Here is a 10357-nt window from a genome sequence, read left to right on the forward strand (position 1 = left end):
AAAAGCCATTTGCTTGTGTTTATTTTATATTTAATGAGTTGGTTCATGCCAAAAGTGAAGCTGATGTCCCATTTATTTTGGATACTGAACGTTTGCACACAATTCTACTTGAAATATAGGATCAGGAATGCAGGCTATCACTGACCCTCTGAAGGATCTCCTTACACCGGTGGGTGGTGGACATTCGAGGTCAGGAGAAAACATCCAGCCTCGATGGGCATTCATTCTGTGTGGCAATTTGTGCTGTGATCACAGTGGGGAATTGCAAACCCAGAGCTGGAGAGTTGGAAAGGCGCACGTGGCAAAGCTCCAGCTGGACTACCTGGATGGCTGACTCTCCTGGCTCTTCCACAGAAGTTAGAGACCTGCTGCAGGACACCAAAGCAGCAGCTTAGGAACATAGTGGCAGGAAGGAATCAGGGTGGGCCTGATGGCAGTGAGGTAATCGTTGTACAATGAGAAACATTCCTTCTCATCTTCAACCCTTACTGATAATGGGGCGAGAAGAGGAGCTTGCGGGAGGGCTGTCAACTTGATCAGAGTGTATGGTCGTCGGGTGAGCTAGACTAGCCCAATTTGACTTTGGATGGCCAGCTTGGAGGCTGTCACCAACCATGATTGAAGGCTAGAGCTTCAGGCCAGTGTCCCCAGAACTCTAAGGGTGTGACAAGTTAAAACAATCAATGATGACAGGAAACAGATACATCAGAGTCCCTTGAAAGGGATAGAGCAAGTCCAGGTGTCTGTACCACACCCTAGTATTGCATTCCCCAAAGTTCTGTTGGTTTGTGGGATTCTGAAAGTTTGCCAGGAGAGATGATCCTAAACAAGAATTCTAAGCACCGTGTACATTTGGGAATCCTGCATGCCTCACTCCTCTTCCAAGGCAGAACAGCCTGCTTGAGGCTCTGGAGAGACCTGCATGAAGACATCTGTGCTTAATACAGCCCCTCCGGAGAGTTTGGTTTTGATTGCCTTCTGAGAAACATCACTGTGGTCTGCAGAGGGAGCACTGGCCAGGGGCAAGGAACTCCAGTCAGCAGGAGTAGGGCATGGATGAGAAGACATTGAAAGCGGCCCTGCCACGTGGAAGAGGCCTCTCTTGGGAAGCTTTCTTTTCTCCTTCGCCCCTCTGATTGGTACAAAGGATGGGAATAAGGCTTGAGAGGTTAAAGGAGGCACAGAGACCAGTTTTCCTGTTGTAGGCTTTAGGGAGGAGCATTCCCTTTCTTTGGGCTCCTTTTCTGAACCTGCACTCATGGAAGGTTAGCATGGATCAAAGTGAGGGGCGGGGAACCCTGGCTCTCTTTCTGTCTTGGCCTTACAACAATGCCAGGCAATCACAGTGCTCCAGGATGCTTCATGCACCAGAGAGGTCTGTCTGCTAGCTTTACCTTTCTGTTGCAACTCCTCTCAACTAGTTACCTCCCACCCTGGGAAGCAGAATTACCCTGGGTTTCTATTGCCCAACCACACATCTGCGCTCACTTTATACAATGCTCTCATCAAATCCAGAACAGATATTGCTTGCTTCTACCACCATCTTAGACATGGATGAGTAACTTACCATAGCATCTAAAGATACACAGTTTCAAACAAAGAGAAGAGTCTAGTTTGGCACTACAGATGTTCTTGGAATTGGGATAATAAAAATGTATCTGAGGTGTATACTTTGTCTGCTCTTACTGCACTGTCTTTAGAGGAAGAGGCCCAGGCCACAGCCTTGACTGTAATTCTCTCTCTAAACAGCTGATGGGGAACCAGGGGCTGGGGTGGGAGGAGCACCTGCCCTCTTGCTCTCTGATTTGGCTCAGAGAGAGGAGATGCTGTAATTATATTATTAGTCTTCCTGGACAGGCTGTAGGTTGTATTAAGTAACAGTAGGGGCCAAGAAGTGACTTCCCATTCGGCTTCTTCCAAGGCTGTTTTTGATGGGTGGGTCAAGTTCACTCACATTTGGCTATTGAGCAATCTAATGCACTCACCCTTGGTGGTCCTTGGTCATGCTGCCTTACCTTCATAGAACATTCTAGACTGTCCTTCCTCTTGCCTCCCTTGTGAGAGCCACAGTCAGAGTTCTTGGCTCTTCCCTTCCACTCACTTCTCGTGCTCTGGTACTCCTTGACCCATGTCTTCAGTAGTCCAGTGTGCAGCCTTGGTGCAGCCTTGTGGAATTAAGTCAAGTGTAACTTCTATGTCGCTCTCTAGAATTTGCTGGGAGTACATACTGTAAATAGAGGACTGTTGTCACAGTTGTTTCTGATTAATATTTTTTCACCCAAAAAAGTCTCAGAGACACTGAGTTTACTTGGTCTAGAGGAGGGGCACCTTCCAGATGACTTGCCCAGCAATTAGAGCGGCTTGTTAGTCAGAGGCCCAGGATGGCCGAGGACAGCTGGAGAGCTCTTCTTTGCAAGCAGCTCTGGTTAACATCAACCAGGAAAGCTCTTTGTAAACACATGAATAATTGATCGTCCGGCGCTCACATAGCTACCGAGGATCTGAGTCCGTATGACTCATTTGCGAGCCATCCCTGTCGTCTGGATGCCATAACATTGGAGGAATGATGATCGTTTCTTGGAGGTTCTTCTGTGGCCAGAGTTGCCAAGACCAAGGCTGTAATGGTTTGTTATGATGACCTTTGTTATTCCATTAGGCTCAATTGCTTTAAAAAATGATGTGTGCATACTTCAGGAACGTTTTTACCCTTTACGTTGACCTGACATCATAGTTTATATTACAAAATGTATTAATGACAGAGGAGTGTTTTCATGTCCCAAGGACAAGTTTTAACAACCATAATCTGCCCTTAGTCATCATAAATATAAATGTATTGGTCAAACAGATCTCGTTAATGTGGCCAAGATAAATGCAAGTCTATATTTTAAGGCAGTTGAAGTCCTAGAGAATATATTTGGAGCTTTTTGTGGGGCTAAGAGATCTTGTATATGTGCTATCAAAAGGCTGAGAAAATTAACATGTTTCCCCCTCTGGTTTTGCCTTGGACAGATATAAACGTCTCGGGGATGTCGAGTAAGATTGTTCACATAGTTTCTGGACACCATTAATGCCTGACGGGGTGAATCTTAGGTCTTAAAGCCATATTCTTCTCATTATGCTCACAGGCCCTTTGAAAAGCAAACAAAATAAAGATTTCAAGGCTTAGCAATGTGCTGCCCAACCAACATTTTTTGAATTACACTGTGTCTTAAATTTTTAATTTTATTATCCTCCCCGATCCCCAATCTCCTGCTTCCCGTGGGATGAGTCCCTTTTTTTGCAGATGTGTCTGTGACATTTTGCATCATTCCAGTTGGCAGTCCCCATGTCGGCAGAGTGTTCTGGGCATGATCCGTAGGACGGGATGAACTCTTTGTTTTCTTCCTTGTTACGCCACATTCAGAAGTGTTGGTCTCTGTCATCAGGGTCCATGTTTTAACGCAGAAAATAAACCTTTGTTTAAGGAACACTTTTTAATAGTGTTTTTATTTTGAAATGTGAAAATGCGTTCAAGGCAATAATGTCTCAAATGCTGCTCCGAGAGAACAGACTGTTTATAGGGCTGAGTTCATTACCAGATACGGTAAACATGGTGCCATCATTAACCTCTCCATGGATTATGGTTGCCCGGCAATGAGGGATGAGCGCATCAATTAAAACCATTTACCCTTTTTCCCACCGAAGAAATTTTGAAGAGGAGTCTCCTTTATCTACTACAGTTTTTGGCAGCACCAAGTGTTGGGCGTTAGGAATGTGGTTTTGCCTGGATAACTTCTCTGGGACTGGGAATTGGGTTATTTTTTAAAGTTTGTACTATGATAACATCCTGTGTTTAAATTTTTTGAGTGATTTAAAAAGTGAAGCAAGGGTGGGCGTTTGGTACAGTGTTTAAGTCATTACTTGGGACATCTTTCCCTCATTTTGGAGTGCCTAGTTCAAGTCCCAGCTCCTCCACTTCCAATCCAGCTTCCTGCTAATGTGCACTCTTGGAAGTGGCAGATGATGGCTAAAGTATTTGAGTCTCTACCAACCACATGGAAAACCTGGATTGAATTCTGGGATTCTGGCTTCAGCTTGGTCTAGCCTTGATTTTTTCAGGCATTTGGGAAGTAAACCAGAGGATGGAAGATCTCTTTGTCTCACTCTCTGTCTCTGTGCCTTCCAAACAAAATGACACTACATACATACAAATAATACTGACACACATACACCTATTATCATTCATAATAGCTGCAAGATAGAAACAACCCAAGTGCCAATTGACAGAAGAATGGTTCAACAAGGTGTGGTATATACATACAATGGAATATTATTCAGTCTTAAAAAGGAAGGAAATTCTGACAGGTGCTGCAACATGGGTGAACTTTGAGGAATTGTGCTAAGTAAAAATAAGCCAGTCACACAAGGACAGATACCACATGATTGCACTTATGCGAGGTATCTAGTATAGGCAAAGTCATGGAAAGAGAAAGTAAAGGGTAATTGCCAGGGGGTTGGGAGACTGGAGGACTGGAAGCTGTTGTTTAATGTAGACAGAACTTCAGTTTTGCAAAATGAAGAGTTCTGGAGATGGATGTTGGTGATGGTTGCACAACTATGTGAATGCACTTAATGCTACTAAACTGCACACTGAAAATGGTTACAGTAGTAAATTTTATCTTGTGTATTTTACCACAGTTAATAATAATGATAAAATTAAAAACAGGCACATCAGAGACTTGGAGTTGAATTAATCCAAACTCTAAGGCCCCTTCCTGGAAAGGCATCCTAGGGTATTGCCACTTAAAGAGCCCCAACCCCATGCAGACCATTGAGAAATCATTTTGCTGAAACTAAAAACAACAAGAAACTGAATTGGATTTGTTAGAACTGTACCTGATGGAGGTTGAGATAGTTTAACTGTGGTTTTTTTTTTTTTTTTTGACAGGCAGAGTGGACAGTGAGAGAGAGAGACAGAGAGAAAGGTCTTCCTTTTTGCCATTGGTTCACCCTCCAATGGCCGCCGCGGCCGGCGCACCACGCTGATCCGAAGCCAGGAGCCAGGTGCTTCTCCTGGTCTCCCATGCGGGTGCAGGGCCTAAGCACTTGGGCCATCCTCTACTGCCTTCCCGGGCCATAGCAGAGAGCTGGCCTGGAAGAGGGGAAACCAGGACAGAATCCGGCGCCCCGACTGGGACTAGAACCCGGTGTGCCGGCACCGCAAGGCGGAGGATTAGCCTATTGTGCCATGGCGCCGGCCAACTGTTGATTTTACTTTCTTCTTGTACCTTCTTTAGACCTAACTTGTAAAGACATTAATTTTGGACTTCAGATTCCATGGTAATTAGATGTTGAGAGGGGATTTATTTTCGTATCTAGGAAAACTGTTGACATTTTGTTGTTGGGGTGCCTTGTCAATATCACTTAATTTTGCTACATAGCTTCTGATTGATTATGATGGTCAATGGGGCTGGAAGTAATTTGAGATGGAAAATAGAAGAGGATGTATGTTTTCTGTCTTGACTACAGAAAGACCTTGAGGAACATAACATACTGTGTTGACCCACCCCAAGCCTTATGAAGCAAAACCCCACACTGCCTAAACAGGCAGGTCTACAAGAGATAAGTGGGTGGTGTTGGCTATGGGAGCTGACTCCTTTTCTGCAGTTGCTATCCCCACTTTTGGTCAGCTACAGGCATAATGGCTAAGCAATTGGATTCAAAGAACAGGAAATGGAGGCATTCTGGGGTAAAGGTGATATGCTCCCTATAAGCTGCTTTACTTTTATGATCACATTTGTCCCAAATGCATCCAAACAAAGGAACAACAACTTACTCTTGGCCCCTCTCTGCCTCCTCACATTCTACTCTTCAGGAGAGAGATTACTGGTTAATTTGGGAGTGGCAAATTGGAACTTTGCTGTTTCTCCTCCCTCTTTCTCCTTGCGTTCTCCTGCCTTCAAGGTGCTGAGACCTTTGTGCTTCTCATCCAAAGGGTGATCTCAGCAGAAAATACCCTACCCTGGTTGGGAGGGGCTTACAGTTGTCCAGTGCTGCTTAAGGCTAAGGGAATAAATTCCAAACCACATCTTTTAGCCTAGCTTTTTGTCAGTTATAGAGAAGATATCTAATCTCAACAGACAAAAAAACAAGCAAAAATCAACAGGATTGCATTCTAATTGCACATTGCATTTGTACAGTGTCCTGAAGTCTGCAGAGTATTTTCACCCACTGTCTGCCACTTGATCTTACTGACAATCCAGTGAGATATGATAGATTTGAGCATCTTTTATTATAATCATAGTTCTCCCTAATGCATACCTCATATCCATGAGGTTCAAGGAAGTTCATTACTTGCCCACGTGATAGGTGATGGGCTAGATTTGGAACTCAAGGCTTTTTACTTCCAGCATTGTGCTGCGAAAAAATAAGTTGACAAGAACCAGAAACTCTCATACGATATTGTTTTGAAACACTTGTTTATAATTTGATGAAAGAAACTGTAGACCCATGTGTGTAAGCTGTAGGCATATTTGAATCACCTGGGGGCCTTATGTGAGGTGACTATTCCTGTGTCTGACTCCTGTGTCTGCCCCCCAACATGGGAGACCCAGATGGAATTCCAGGTTCCTGGCTGTGGCCTGATCCAAATGACTGTTACGGTCATTTGGGTAGTGAACTAGTGACTGCATGATTCTCTTTTTCCCCTTTTCAAATAAGTAAAAACATTTTTTTTAAAGGAGCCTAAAATATATCATTAACTGTTTAAAAATATGGTAGTCAATGGTATGGTCTTTCTTTTTCAAAAAATACATGGTAAGGATTAGGAACAGTGGTGGATGACTGCCACATTCTCTAAGAGCTCAGGGAGTGTCTATGCTAACTGGTTTTTTTCTTTTTCTGCTGGCCTGCCAAGCTCCAGAGGAAACCCGTCCCATGTGAAATGGAAAAGATGAATTTCAAGCTTCATTGAGAGTTTTAAAACCTTAAATCCTTCTTGAAAATAACCTGCCTCTCAGGAATCTTAGGTTCTAAAGAATTAGAAAGCTTTTCTTGGGCTGTGCAATGACTGCATTATTAACTATGATTACTTAAGTCTCTGCATAGAAGGATGTAATAAATCTGAAAGTATTTGTCCTGGTTTGTGACTAAGCAAACCTGTATAATATTAAATCAGATGTGTTATAAACATATGAAATGGCACATTTTTTTCCCAACAAGGGGCACTGTGGCATGAAGCTTTTAAAAAATATTTTTACATTCTTGAATACCAAGTCTGGTTTCTGCAAGATTTTCTTCTTTCTGAATTTGAACTCCAGAGAAAAGTGCTTCTGTTCAGCTCTGGGTTATCTCCAGTGAGTTTGCAAGGCTGAACTTTGCATGTTTGGAGTAAGTAGAACTGGAGATCTGGGCAGCATGTGTGTGTGTCTGTGTGTGTCCATGTGTCCAGCAGGTGGCAGGATAAATGGTATCCTAGCACATTTGAATATTTGGCTTGGAAAAGATCTTACATGGGGCTTGCACTGTGGCATAGCAGAATAAGCTGCTACCTGCAGTGTTGGCATCCCATATGGGCGCTGGTTCAACTCCCAGCTGCTCCACTTCCCATCCAGCTCTCTGCTATGGCCTGAGAAAGCAGTGGAAGGTGGCCTAAGTACTTGGGCCCCTGCACCCACATGAGAGACCTGGAAGAAGCTCCTAGCTCCTAGCTTCGGACCGGCCCACTTTGGGCCGTTGTGGCCATTTCGGGAGTAAACCAGCAGATGGAAGATTCCTCTCTCTGACTCTTTGACTCTCTCTCTCTCTCTTTGTCTCTCTCTCTCTCTAATTTGCCTTTCAAATAAATAAGTAAAAATCTTAAAGGAAAAAAAAAGATCTTACAAACAAGGTTGTTAACCAGCCTGCTTGTTATTCAGGACAAGTATTCAAAGATATGTTCAACTGTGTATATGAGAGTGCTGTACAGGTCTGGTGGTGGCAAAGAGTTTTGAAAGGGCCCTGAACTCATCTATTGCCTCCCTTATTCTTCCTGAGTCCTCAAAAAAAAGGACATAAGGAGTGTTTTTCCTTCTTACTGTTTGTTGAACTCTTTACTTAGTGTAGGGTTCATCTTATGAGTATAAAGTAAACTGAAAGTGCATCATTGTAAAAATTGAGAGGGAATAAGAGAGGAAGGAGGAGGAAGGGTGGGAGCATGGATGGGAGGGAAGGTAGCGTGGAAAGCACCACCATTACTAAATCTGCTTATATGAAATACATGAAATTTGTTTACCTTAAAAAAAAGAAGTTAAAAAATGAGTGGCAAAAAGAAAGAAAAAAAAGATATCTCCCCTCATTATCAGACTCCCTGAGAAAGTTTTCCTGGACAACGCTGGTGAGCAGCAAGCAGCTCAAGGGGGAGATGCAGTGGCCATGTCACTCCTGTGACAACACAGGTGCAAGTGGCACAGGAACAAATATTCAGCCACTCTGGATTTGTTGTCAGCGAGGCCCAGGTTGCACTGGCTACAAAGGAAGGACTGATTATAGCACCTAAAACTCCCAGGGCAGCTCCCCACGATGTCAAGGTGTGAGTCTGACTTTGTCCATCAGGCTTGTGCAATTCCTGCTCTGCTGGAGAATTGCCAATGGGACAGCAGGGTTATGAGTCACAGGATAAACCTGCAGCTATCCTCAGGTCAGCCCAAGTGCCTTGTACACTCTCAGAAAATCGTGTCCATTTGGAAAGCTTCATACTTGCCTAGGTAAGTGGCCTTACTGGACTTCAGTTTTCTACCTCAAATGATAATATCACTGTCTGATGCACACGGTGATGAGAAAAGAACTATAAAGAAGTACTAACATGGCCGGCGCCTGGCTTAACAGGCTAATCCTCCGCCTTGCGGCGCCGGCACACCGGGTTCTAGTCCTGGGCACCAGATTCTATCCCGGTTGCCCCTCTTCCAGGCCAGCTCTCTGCTATGGCCCGGCTTGAAGGCAGTGGAGGATGGCCCAAGTCCTTGGGCCCTGCACCCGCATGGGAGACCAGGAGAAGCACCTGGCTCCTGGCTTCGAATCAGCGCGATGCACCGGGCGCAACGGCCATTGGAGGGTGAACCAACGGCAAAAAGGAAGACCTTTCTCTCTGTCTCTCCCTCTCACTGTCCACTCTGCCTGTCAAAAAAAAAAAAAAAAAAAAAAAAAGAAAGAAAAAAAAAAGAAGTACTAAATATCAACTGCTAAAACATGATTACAGTTTTTCTTGCAGTAGGATTTACACATAGTGTTTCCTTCTGTCATTTCCAAGTATTTTTATAATGAAGAGAGTAAATTTATATTAAGAATAAGACTACATTCCAGGTTTCAGCATGAAAGAAAAGAACACTATAATCTGAGAACCTTCTGTATTTAATAATCAATTTTTAAAAGATGAGTTAGGATGTTGGTAGCATTCTACAACTGATTAGAGCAGTACTTCCGAGCCCAGTAGCTATTAGCCAACTGTGATTCTGAAGAATTAGTACAAATGAAAGAATGTTAAGATATCTTGGTAATCATTTTTGTAATTACACATTGAAAAGACAATAACTTGGATATATTGGGTTAAATAAATAAGTTATCAGAATTAATTTCACCTGTCTCTGTGGTTAAACGGAAGTTTAAAATAACATATATGAGTATTGTACACAGGGCAGAAAGTACACATTCCTTGCAACAAGGATGAAAGAGAATCTTGGTCCCATTCGATGCCTATCTTGTTAGGACATTGACATCTGCTTCATAGCATCTAACCATGGTTTTAAGAATGGAAAATGGCTGCATAATGAGGATGGGGCTTCCTTTTGGCATGATGAAAATGTTCCAGGAATGGATAGTGGTGTTGCTTGCACAATACTGTGAGGGTATGAAATGTGACTAATGGTGAATTTATGTTGTATATATTTTACCACAATAAAAATTTCAGTATATGTGTCATATTGTATTTCTACTGTGCAATGCTTGTTGAAACTAAAGAGCTAGTGGGTGTGGACTTGCTTAAAATAGTGTCTCTAGAAATGGAGGGAAAGTGGAAAGAGAAACTCGTAATGATGGGCTGAAGACTGCTGGGAGAGGTTGGAACCCTTTCCTGTCTCCTTTTGGTAAAATATTAGCATGTGTTTAAATTCCTTGCCATCCTTGCAGGCCTTCCCTGGAGGCCTTGGCCTCTGGTACCTTCTGTCTCTTGACAATGCCTTCGTCTTGTTTATCTCATTCCACTTTTTTCTCCACACTTGGCATTTTGCCTACTTCTGTGTTTCTCAGTGAGATAATTCTTTCCCTAAAATTCCTCACAGTTTATGTGATGTTAAGAAGGTAGGGATCTTGACAGTTGAAAATGAAATGGAACACCCAGATCAGG

General features: G+C 43.2%; 1 non-coding gene across 1 annotated transcript; it reads left to right on the top strand.

The window, feature by feature from the left end:
- The first annotated feature begins 9635 nt into the window (after positions 1-9635).
- Positions 9636-9761, top strand: LOC133774055 (U6atac minor spliceosomal RNA). Its single transcript, XR_009868032.1, has one exon. It is a non-coding gene; the product is annotated as a U6atac minor spliceosomal RNA (small nuclear RNA).
- Positions 9762-10357: the final 596 nt, after the last annotated feature.

This window comes from Lepus europaeus, chromosome 14 (genome assembly GCF_033115175.1).
Source record: "Lepus europaeus isolate LE1 chromosome 14, mLepTim1.pri, whole genome shotgun sequence".
NCBI classification, from domain to species: domain Eukaryota; kingdom Metazoa; phylum Chordata; class Mammalia; order Lagomorpha; family Leporidae; genus Lepus; species Lepus europaeus.